A 12,317-nucleotide genomic window follows, 5' to 3' on the forward strand; every position below is an offset into this window, starting at 1 on the left:
AGAGTGTATAGCAGAGAAAGTATTTATTTTCAGAGTCTTTCTTGTAGTCTTTAAAGAAATGTTGAAAGGTGACATTTAAAATGTGTCTGACAATTGTCATCAGGAAATTTGTTTTCTACCTGTATCCTTAAGTTACTGAAAAGACTTGACCCCCAAGTGAAATCTGAGGATATTTTCCTTTATGCTGTGACATTTCCAGGTGGCTGGAATCTGTACTGACTTCTTCTGCCTGTGTAACAGCCAAGGATTTATACAACACCAAATAAACTGTTGTTCTGACTCCAAGCATGCCTATACAATTTTGCAAGATCCACAATAATGGGAGCAATGGATTTCTGCTGGGACAACTTTGCCAGCATACAGAAAACTCTATTTTATGGTCTTTATACTAAGTCTCATTCACTATTTTGCTGTCTCATTCTAGCAGGCTCCAAATCAGTGCCTTTTTTTGCAGCTTTTCCATGAGGAACTCTGAGAGCTATGATGACTTACATCTAAAAGGGTATTCAAAATTACCAGATTTTCTGTTCTGACTGGAAATTGAAGTTGTCAATATAAGCTGTATACATCTATGCCAACTATGTTGAAGTTTTTCACACAAACAGGACATACATGCTAAGGTTTAGATTAAATACCAGATCTCTGAAGAATCAAAAGAAAAATCTCATAACACAAATTATTCACTGCTATGTATCAACCAAAAGGGCAGATGAGTTATAGAGGGGGACCAGGATCAATCACACAACTAGGAAAAAATGGTTATTCTACCCTTATAACCAACACTTAATAGTACAAAAAAATGTTGCTACATAGTATTCCCTCCCTCACTTGACCATTTATAAAATGTTTGTTATATAGACTGCAATTCTGAAACAAGCCTGAGAGGCACAGGTCCTCCTCCCTTTCATGTGTGAACAGTATGTCACTCCTGTCATCCTTCACAAGAAAAGAATGAAAGGAAATGTGGAAAGCAGTGAAAGCCATTGTGGATTTTATTCAACTGCATCTTCATCAAGCCATTGGTTGTTCTATGGTATTGTCCCTGCAGTAGGTTTGAACCAAGTGTTAATTGATTTTTCTGCTCTTCACCTTGCAAGCTGGATGATGTTAATGCCAGTGGAACGTGTCATGTGCCACAGTGATGTCTGTATATCATTTGCTTGTGTTATGACCATTTGTTTCTCCTGGTGACTTAAACTGAATTTCAAACATTACAAATGAATTTAGCCAAAACCACGTATATCTCCCCTGCATATTCCAGAATTTATCAGGTACAAGATTAAAACATTGACTTATTCCCTACTAGTGAAATGTTAGGAGCCTTAAAAAATAATAGTAAGCCATCAGTTGGAAAACAAATTGAGAGACTGTCAGGTTTATGGCAAGGGCAGACATTGATTCAAGGGAATAAAAACTCTTTGCAGTGGAGATATAAGGGGTACAGAAATGGAGCTCTTCTTCCTTCTCTGACACCCTGTCATTGCCTGTGTCCTAATTCTTGACTGTGTCCTAATTCTTGAGCATGTGTTGGAAGAAAATGGTACCCGCTGTCCAAACCTGCCACTGGGCGCTACCTGGAGGCTGCAGAAAGGGTGCGACAGCCAGGACAGTTCTGCCTGGGGACAGCGGCGAGAGGGGCACTGGAAGCCCAGGTAAACTGAGAGGTGCCTCAATGCCCACATTACTCTCTTCCCTGATTTCTGCCACCTACTCCTGCCTGCTTGGGCCATATGCATTCACCCATTTTCTGTCCTCTTAAATTGTCTTTATCTCAACCCACGAGTTTTACCTTTTTTGCTGCTTCTCTCTCTCATCCCACTGTGGGGGGAGTGAGCGAACGGCTGTGTGGTGTTTAGCTGCCTGCTGGATTAAACCACGACAGCTCTGCAGATGGAAGTGCTGGAGCTGGGACAGGGAGAGCTGGGAAAGGACATGCTGACCATGGCCAGGACAACATCAGTGAAGGGACCTGGGCATTTCTTTCACCCCAGGGCCTGGAGTGGTTCTCAGTCATCCCAGTTGCTAATGATCATATGTGATGGAGCATCTCAGGAAACACGGAGCAGAAATTCCTACTTTATAATTTCTAGGGACACTCAGACATTACACAGGCATGGAGAGCTTCGTTGTCTCAAGAGCAAAGTCCTTCTATCATGTGTGGGGTACTGAGAGGGTCTCAAAAACATCTGAAACCCCATGAAGTGGTAATTTCTCCAGAGACAGGCAGATCTTTGTATACCTGGACATCTGTGCTTCAGCTCCCCACCCCGCTCCTGTGCACCAAGTCTAGTGAGAGGCCAGGCACAAGGCTCCGGGAGGGCTGTGTCAGCCTCGCAGAGGGAAGCACCAAACCAAGGATGAGGAAAATCTTTCCTACAGCAGTTCCACGTCCTGAAAGGGACAGAAAGGGACACTCTTCAGGAAGGGGGGTCCATTTCTTCACTTGCACCATCCTGCAGATGACTGTCACCACCAATAACATTTGTGAAGTTGCCCTAATATTCAGGTAAATAACATACCAGAAACAGAACAAAAGAAGCTAATAATTTATTTGATTTATGTAATGGCAGCAAGGCTGTTTTCTTCGAAGCTGTGAGCCAGAGGGATTAAAAGTTCATCGGTGACTGAGTATACCATGCAGTATGATGTGGGGGCTTTTCCACAGAGCCCTATAAATCTTGGAGCTGGAATGGGCACGCAGGGGTGGGGAGGGAGCTAACCTTGGCGGCGCATGTCAGCCCTGCAGGAGCCAGAGCGAGCTCCCACCCCCGGGCTTCACAGAGCTTTTATTGCTCACCAAGGGCCAAACCTCACTTTCGTTACAGTCAGTGGGAGTTTTGCCATCGCCTTTCCTCAAACAAGGCCTGACACGAGCAGAGCAAACAATGGGAAAACAGGAGCCAAGCCCTGGGCTGCGGAGCCCATGGCAGGTTTCCATGGCTTTAACTGGCACCCAGTGCTGGTCTCCTAAAAGAAGAACTTTCACTGTACCTGTTCTTCATATGCAAAGCACAGCTTTTATACTGGCAAACATATATATAAAAAAAATATAATATATATATATGCATACAGATTTTTTGCTCTTTGTAGCGAAGATAAAATCTGTGAGGTAGCGCTGCTAACAGTGCCTTCAGATTTTCTGAAATCTAATGCCTATCCCAAATGTCAAATCTTTATTATCATTCTCTGTTTTAAGTGGAGCATAAAATTTCCTGATTGCTCTGTCTGCTTTGAAGAGACCGTGCTTGAAAAGACAAAAAAAAAAAAAAAAAAAGCAGAAGCAGAAGAAAGAAAATAAGAAAAAAGAGAGAAAAAATACAGAAAAACCGGTTGTTGTCAAGTTCCCCAAATCTCAGATGTCAGAAATTTTTAAGGTCTTAGAACAGCTATAACCCTCAAGTTTATATAAAATGAACTAAACATATTTTGTAAAGTAGGAAGAGCAAGAAAATTGTTTTACAAGTCATGTTACAACTACTAATCTTCTATTTTCTAAAATGTTTAATGTACTCAGTTCACAGAGTGTGTATAGTATACATATATATGTATACACATTATTAAAGAGTAAAGCTAAATTGTAATGTATTTAAGACCTCATGTTTCAATTTTAGATCAACATAAGGAATGGAGTTACTGAGCACAGTACCATCACACTTTTAAAAAAGTGGTAGGTGATAATATGACAAAAAGAGGACAAAATTGCTGGAGAGTTATTCTTCTATAGTGGCTTGCTTATATTTTAATGGAAACTAACTGAGAAATCTACAGGAAACTAATTTACACTTGGATTAGAAATTCAAATTGAGGTTAGGGAAAAATAGACCTACATCTAACAGTTTGTTATCACCTTTTGAGCAGTGCCCAAGCCTGGCCTTCCTGTAGGTAAGCAGCATCAAATCTTTAAGTGTGGCTCCAGTACAAGCCAACGTTACCCTTTGGAGTGCATACAGCTCCATGTTCCTGGGCATATGTGGGTGCTCAACTCAATGCCAGGTGCTCCTGGGTGAGGGACACGCTACCCACGCTACACTGTGGGCACATGATGGGATGCTCGACGCTTCTAACTGGCCTCTCTCCACTGCCAAGGTCGGGGTAACCCAGGCCACTCACAGAGGAGGGCAGGATTACTCACTGGCTTAGGCAAATCTGCCTCCTAAACTCTTTGCATCTAAGCTGTTTCTGAAAGCATGGCTTTTTGGTTATGAATGTTATGGTGGCCTCCATCGACATACTCTCTTTATATGGTTCTGACAACATGTTGGCATTACTTCACAGCTTACCTTTTTTGCCTGCATATTTTTTAGTAAGCTATTGCACCTCATGGTTTGGTAGAGCATTTATTATAATCTGAAGTCAGGTCAGAGAGCCTGCCAGACCTCTTTGCAGCAGAGCTGTATGCTTTGGACCTGAGGTCACGGAGCTATTTGCACTTCCAACAATTGGTTGCATCAAGCTGTGTTGCAACACTGTGAAACATCCCGTATCAGGGTTTCTTTTTTCATTCTGCCTTCAATTTCTCTCTTCAGTCCTTCCCTGCCTCTCCCAGAGAGCAGCAAGACATTTAGCAAGATTTGAAATTAGTTTTCAGTCCTTGGTTTTCACAGTTTATGAAGAAATCTTTCTTCTGCCTAGAGTCATTCACAGGAAGGTTATATTTACTGTCATCTTGGGATTTGTCTCAGGACTCATCAGTTGATAATCAGCCTTCATAACTCTCCTGACCTTGCAGGTACAACCTTACATCAGGTAACAAAACACTTAACCCATTTTTCTGAGCAGCACTAGAGCAGATGTGACTCATGTGCCTTTGGGTACCTTATTCCATCATTAATTTAGCTCTAGTTATTCCCCCCTAGTCATTTAGTTATTCTACTGAAAGCCTAGGAGTACAGGCTAATTAAAGGAAGGAAAGATGATAGTGAAATCCCCCACGCCCAGAATACTACCAGGAGCAGTGAGTGCCTCTTTGGTATTCTTCATGGTTTCCAGTAGTAGTGTTTAAGAAGACTACTTATGGGGCATGACATTTCAAACTATGGGAAAGGGAAAGCAAATTCTCTAGGGCTGAATCATCGTATCTGGAAACACAACTAATGTCCAATTTACACGAACTGCATTCATAAATCTGAATTACACACTGTATAAAGAGACACTCACCCAGTGTATGCTGGTAGAAATGGATGAATGAAGCAAGGAGGGGTTCCAAATGGAAAGCTGCAACCTAGAGGAAAAGAAATGGCACATTTGTTGTTTCTGACTAGTTTCATTTTTTTTGTAACAGAAAGGAACACAAGACCTTTATCTGAGATGAGTATCTTAGAGAGTACATTGCCGGAAGGGTAGGCTGATCACACAGACTTTGCCCACACAAGAGTTCCCACTGAAGACAAATGTTGAATCAGATGAAAATAATGCTTCAGTTGCACAAGGCACTGTACCTGCTAGGTGATTTTAATGCATATGTAACCAAAGGGGTTTTGCTTGTAGAGCACTGAATACAAACCAGGACAAATCAGCTGCGGGGAAAGGTAGGTGTCCTCTGCTGCTCTTTTCCTCTTACAGGAAAGTGTAATCACTAATCATACCCTCTTACAAGAAAATGTAATAATGAATCCAGCTTTTTTTTTTTTTTTCATTTGCATAAAGCCATAAATCCCATGCATCCCATTTTTCTATATTGCAGACTACCATGTTGAATGTCACTAAACACAATGGAGCATTCATACAGATTGCCCAACACTTCTATGGGATCCATTCTTCTGGTAATACCTCCCTGCACTCCTTACCCAGGAAGGTGACAATTTACTACACAAAGAGCAAAGCCATCTTGAATGATCATCCATGTGTATCATCCAGGAGAAAAAGTGTTTCCCATAATCCCTAATAGTCTCAGTTTACCAAGGGCCTTACTTTTATAACATCTCTAAAAGTCTTCAATACTGGCATTTAATTATGCTCAGAGATTATGTCCTGGTCCTGCAAGCTCACACACACTGAGTGTTTCATTCTGTTGAGGTTCCTATTGTAACCACATATAACTGAGTATTCAGCTTTCCATTAAATCAGTGAGATGTTAGAAGTCCAAACAGGAGTTGGAAACCTGAATGCCTGTCTGGACCTGAGCCAAGTACCTTCCAGTATTGCATTAAGTAACGCGACTAACATCTGTCCTCAGCAGAAGACAATGGCACATAGCAGTTTTCTGAATGGTGGCCTAAAACAGCAGTACCTGTCAGAGTTTTCTCTCCATTACATTTCCATTGTTGGTAATCAGTATATTTTTAAGGCAAAAAGGATATGAAGCCTATTTCTTCTATGCAAGTGTATAGAAGAACCAGAATGATATAGAGAGCAGCAAAACCAGTTGGACTCGATCATCTTAAGGGCCTTTTCCAACCTAAAAGATTCTATCATTCTATGATTCTAAAAAGAAAGATCAAAGACTCCAAACAGCTTCAATACAGTGAAAAGCTGTAGAGATAAGAATTCCTAAATCTTGGAAAAAAAATGACTAAAAAGGGACATGACAGAAGACTGTAAAATCATAAGTAGAATTGAAAAGGTGAATAGGAAATAGGGAATGACTCATCACTGTTACTCCCAATAAAAGACTGAGAAGGAGGACATTAACTGATGATAATAGGTCATAAATTCAAAACAACATGAGCAGGTATTCTTTTTTTTGCACAGCTTGCTGTTAAACTGTGGAACCTCTTGCCACAAGACATTGTGGTGTACTTATGGTCAAAACACAGCTGGAGATATGCCTGGCGGAAATGCAAAGACATACTGGTGGCCCCTGCACTCTTACAGTTGCCAGCCACTGGAAATGGGAGTACATGCCAGGGAGGTATCACTGCATCCCTGCTCCATTTGGACACTCTTCCAAAAACAACCACTACTGACATGGTCGAAGACAGAATATTGAGATACATGGACATTTTTGATGCTTGATGTGGTAAAGCTGTTCTTCTTATATTATGTGTGTATGAAAATCATCAGAAACGTCAATGGAAACTTCCTAATCTCATCATAAGATTAAATTTGGTGTATTTGTAGCCCTCTTCTCTCTTTCCCAAAGAGTCTGCTCAAAGATATCACTATCATCTATTTCTCCAACAGACTGTAGCAGTTTTTCAATGTTTTAATATCTCTTTGTGCAAAACTTTTGCCCTTTTCTTTATGAATAGGTCATTAATGTTTACAAAAAGTTGGAAAAGGCTTCTTTTCAAAGGCCAAATCTGCCTACTTTTTCATTTCTGAGGTGCAAAGCTATGAGTGGTGTATTGTGGAAAACAGCTTACAAAGGCTTTGCAAATGCAAATGAAATAAAGTAAATTTGTCCCTTATTTGTTGATAGGGACAGAGGAAAAACACAAATTTGTAATTTTAAAAATTAAAAGGGGCGTGTGAAATTTTTTATGGCCAGGGCAGCTTCCAGGGGAAAATTGGAGCCAAAGAAAAATTTTAAAACACAATATAACTAAATCAAGGAAACAAAAAAGTTCCTTTTCACTCACACAGAAGCCTTGTTGAAAGAGAAATACTTGTGGGACATAAGGAATGAAAAATGTCAGCATGCAACTGCCCAGGCTTGCCCGATTTGTAGCTCCCACCTCATGGCAATTGCTAAGAGTGTTGTAAAAGAGCCTCTTTGTCTCTGGAGAAAGTATTGCTTTCAAAGACAAGAAAAATCCACAAGCAACCTCTCACTTTGACACACAGGTCATGACATTAAAAGAATAATGTGAAGAATCACAAACCACTGGGTTCAGTTAGGAAAGCAAATGGCTTAGTAGGAGGGAGGGAGTGTTGTTTAAGTTATGATCTGCTAACTCTCTGTTTACATATATCTAGTTCCTTCCTAAAAAAACAGGCACCTAGTAAAGTCCTTCAGAATGACCCAAAAGAGGCAAAATTCTTTAACTGAGTCCACAATGTCAACAGTTTGCAAAGGGGGAGGCTAGAACAATATAACTTTTAAAAAGAGGTGGGGTTATTTTGCCATCTCTGCTAAGGTTTGTAAAAGCAACACTTCATTGCAGAAGGGAGATGCCAGCGTCACCAGTCAGTGCCGCAGTGATTCAGACACTGGAATGAGCACATTTCCTGGCGGGAGCTTTGGTAAGTTGGAGATCGTGGAGCAAACCTGCCAAAGGGAAGGGGGGAGAGGCAAGAGGGCACCGTGCCAGCAGAGCTGGCATGCAGTCCCACCTCTGACGTGGGAAGAGTTGACAGGTTTATGAATTCCATCGTTTTGCCAGGATCAACCTCAGCAACCGGTTTTGCTTGAAATGCTTAGAAAACTGTGGTTCTGGCAAGACAAAACACTATTTCCTTGCCCAGAGCTAAGAGGAGGCAAGCGTATCTTGATGGGCACATTCTTTAACGAAAGGTTTTGAGCTACATCTCTTCCCTCTGCTGACGCTGGAGATGGTAGCAGTAACACAAGGGTTGTTTCCTCTGTGCCCTGTTTGCTACACTGCAATTAGAGAAAACTGCTGAAAAGTGATGGCAGCAGCTTCATTCTAAAAGAAATTGAAGGGAGAAGAAGAGGGGCCGTTAGTTCAGCTAAGCCCTCTATGCAAACCAGAAGTGAATTTTTAAGGAAAGGGAGAACTTTTTTGGTTTTAAAGTCCTTGAAAGTCTGATTTTTTCAACTTAGCTTGTGAACTGGATCTGAGACTCGCACTCATGAGCAAATGCACAGGTGTGGGTCTACAGTTAGGGCTCAAATACACCCCCAATTGGACTTCTCACTGGAACTCCCCTATCAAGTTTGCAGTGGGATTGGAAACTCTGGCTGCTCCTCTGACTGACCATAATGTAAAAAAGGCATGAAGATGTCTTTGGACTTCTGAGCAACTGGGTATTTCCAGAGCAGAAACACCAAATGCAGCCAGCTTACAAAGTTTTAGTAAACTCTCAAGTTCTGACAAGAAAAGCAGAAAGGATGACATTGTCTGAAGAGTTGCCAGAAGGAACAGTTGAAAAGCAGGCCTTCTGAGATATTTTTGGAATAGCAGTAGCATATGACACTGACAAAACTCAACGTTTTCATTACTGTTATTTTTGCTGTTGTTACTATTATGATTTGTAAGAATGAAATTCACCTCCTGGCAGGTAGCCTGTAAAAGGCCATGAAACCACTTAGTCTTAGCCCTGAGCCCTTTGAGAGGCACAATGAGAGGACTCCATCCTGCAGACCAGACTCACTATATGCAGCCCAAGATGCCATAATTATCTTCAGCCTATGGATCTGAACTAGAGGAAAAAAAGGAGGTGACACTGTTCTTGGCATCCACTGTAAAATTAATTAAAAATGCCAAAAAAAGATGGTCACCTTTCCCAGGTGATCAGCACGAGATCTCTGGCCACTTCAGATTTCATGTCAGAGGAGATTATTTGGTTAATCACTGATTCACCGGCTACCTAATTTGTATGGCTGTTTTGACTGGAAATTAGATTCTCTGTTTTAGAAAAGGATACAGTAAAAGGTTTGGTAAGTAGATATATTTGAAGGTTTGAGCTCATGGAATCCAGATTTGATGCCAAAATAGGTATCTGTGCATTCCTGGAAGTATTGCAGGAAAGGAACTGAGGAGGAGTCAGGAAGCCATAGATTACTGAATCTGATCTCTGTGGTAGGCAAGATCTTTCCGAAGCTAATAAGGACTGAGATCACAAAACATCTGGAGAATGTTTTGTTTCTTTGGTTTTTAAAAGAAGAAAAAGAAGAAGGGGGAAAGAAAAGGAACTTTGTCACCATGGCTTCAGAAAGGGGAATGGTTGAAAAATTTGGTGTGAATTTTTGAGGAAGTGACAAGAAAGGACTCAAAATTGAAATACCAAAATCTTCTACTTGGCATCTTAAAAATAATACAAACCTCACAGTACTGAAATCCGGGAGTTTCAGTAGAAAGGGAAGAAGTATGTAATAACCACAACACTATTCAAGTATGTAATAAAAAGCACCAACTTTCTGAGAGCAGAGGGGGATTTCCAGCTTTCAGTCAAAGAGACCAAACCTCACTCACTGAAGCTGGTCTCTGTGAAGTATCTTCTCAGCCAGTAGACAGAATCTCTCATGCACAGCTTAGATGCTGTGACAAGCAGGCAAAAGTAAAATATAAAATATTGCTATAAATTTCCATTGAATAAAAGGAAGCAGTCACAGCTTTCTTGCTAACCCTATAGTAAAGCCAATCTCCCTTTTATAGTGCCATATTTCTAAGGAAAACCAGATGGTAGCATGCAGCAGATTCTCACTCCTGGTTCATAGTAAATTCTTAAATAGAAAGACAAGGATGATTTTAAAGAATTAAAGGGAGTTCCAGTTGAAAACAGACAACTCTCTTTAAATGTATCCAGCTAAAAGCTGTTTTTTTTTCATTTTATGAGTACAGCAGTATGGTCTGGCCAAAGCATCAAGACCTGACTTCTCTTCTCTGCCCTGGCCCATGCTCATCTTTATGTCTTGCTAATTACTGCCAACTCTCAGGATTTCTGGTTTTCCACATGTATTTCAGTGTTGGTTGCTTACTCCCTAAAGCAGTCTGAAAACTGCAGGTCATAAGCAGTGTTCAACAGATGGGGTAGTATAACTCTACTGGCATTTCTGATTGACTTAATTAGGCATCCTGAGTAAGGGGTGCATTTTTTAGCCTCTGGCTTTTGTACTCTCCCTTTTCCTTGTAAACCCCTCGATTTAAAACAAGCCATTAGGCAAAGAAGGATACTACATCTGGGCACATGACTCGGCAGAAGAACTGGCAGGAAGGCAGAAAATATTAATTTAAACAGATAATATGAGATCAGACTGGTAACTACAAAAGCTTGGTTTACTTCAGTCTCTGTTGAGAAGATCCCAAGAGGTGCCCTGCAAGAGCTTGGCTCTACCAGAACAACTTGCCATGAACAAAGCTCTTGCTCTGTAGAGAGCCCCAGTGTTTCAGACAACACTGCTGTGACCAGGATGCATTTTCAGCTGGAGAGAAGGGAGAGTAAAATCATCATCTCAGCTCTGCACAGCTTTCCTGAAAGGGATACAGAAGAGCAAAATGTATAGGGTATACACACATTGAATATGTTTATGAGGCAGTATAGGGTATCGGAAGACAAAAATTAGTTTGGAGGTGAGAGAAGCTGGTTTCCTTTCCCCAGCAGTGACTGGAGGCAGGGAGTCTTTTCATATTGGATCCAGTATCTTTCATTTCAGTTTTTCAAATTTGGTCCATCATCATCATCATCATCATCATCATCATCATCATCATCATCATCATCATCATCATCATCATCATCATCATCATAATAAAGGCCCAAAAGAGGACCCAGGAAACTACAGGACCATTAGTCTTGCTTCAGTGAGACTTCAGAAAGTAATGGAAGGAGCCCTCCTAGAGACTGTTAGAAGACAAATGAAGCAGGTGATTGGGAAAAACCAGTGTGGCTTTACCAAAGGCAAAACATGCCAGACTGACCTGATCACCTTCTATAACAAAGTAACGCTTTCTGTCCATATGGGGAGAGCAGTGGATGATGTTTACCTGGACTTCAAGAAAGCATTCAACACTGTTTGTCACAGCCTTCTCCTAGAGAAACTGGCAAGATAGAGACAGGATGGGTGGTCTGTGAGATGGGTACGAAATTGGCTCATGGGATGCACTCAGAGGGTGGTGATCGATGGTTTTCACTCAGGCTGGCAGCCTGTCACTAGCGGGATCTCCCAGGGACTGACACTGGGCCCCACGCTTTTCAACATCTTCATAAATGGTCTGGACAACAGCACTGAAAGCAGCCTGACCAAGTTTGCTGATGACAGAGATAACCAGACAGGATGGAAGAGCAGGCCAGCAAAAACTGTATGCAGTTCAACAAGGACAAGTGCAAGGTCCTGCACCTGGGCCAACATAACCAAAGAGCCCAGGACAGGCTAGGATCTGTGTGGCTGGGGAGCAGCATCGCTGAAAGAGACCTGGGGGTCCTCGTGGACAGCAAGCTGACTGTGAGTCAGCAGTGCACTGCTGCAGCTATGAAGGTAAATTGGATCCTGGGCTGCATCAGCAGGGGCATTATTAGCAGTGATAGAGATGCGATCATCCCAATCTACTCAGCACTTGTCAGGCTGCACCTAGAGTACTGCATCCAGTTCTGGCCCCCACAATTCAAGAAAGATGTGGGCAGACTGGAGAGGGTCCAAAGGAGGGCCATGAGGATGATCAGAGGTCTGGAGAACCTGCCCTGTGAGGGAAAACAAGGCATTAGGTGTTTTCACCCTGGAGAGGAGAAGGCTTGGGGGGACCTCATCACAGTACTCC

The sequence above is a fragment of the Nipponia nippon genome, unplaced genomic scaffold (assembly GCF_047370975.1).
Source record: "Nipponia nippon isolate SJK-2023a ecotype South Korea unplaced genomic scaffold, ASM4737097v1 scaffold_1, whole genome shotgun sequence".
Taxonomy (NCBI): Eukaryota; Metazoa; Chordata; class Aves; order Pelecaniformes; family Threskiornithidae; genus Nipponia; species Nipponia nippon.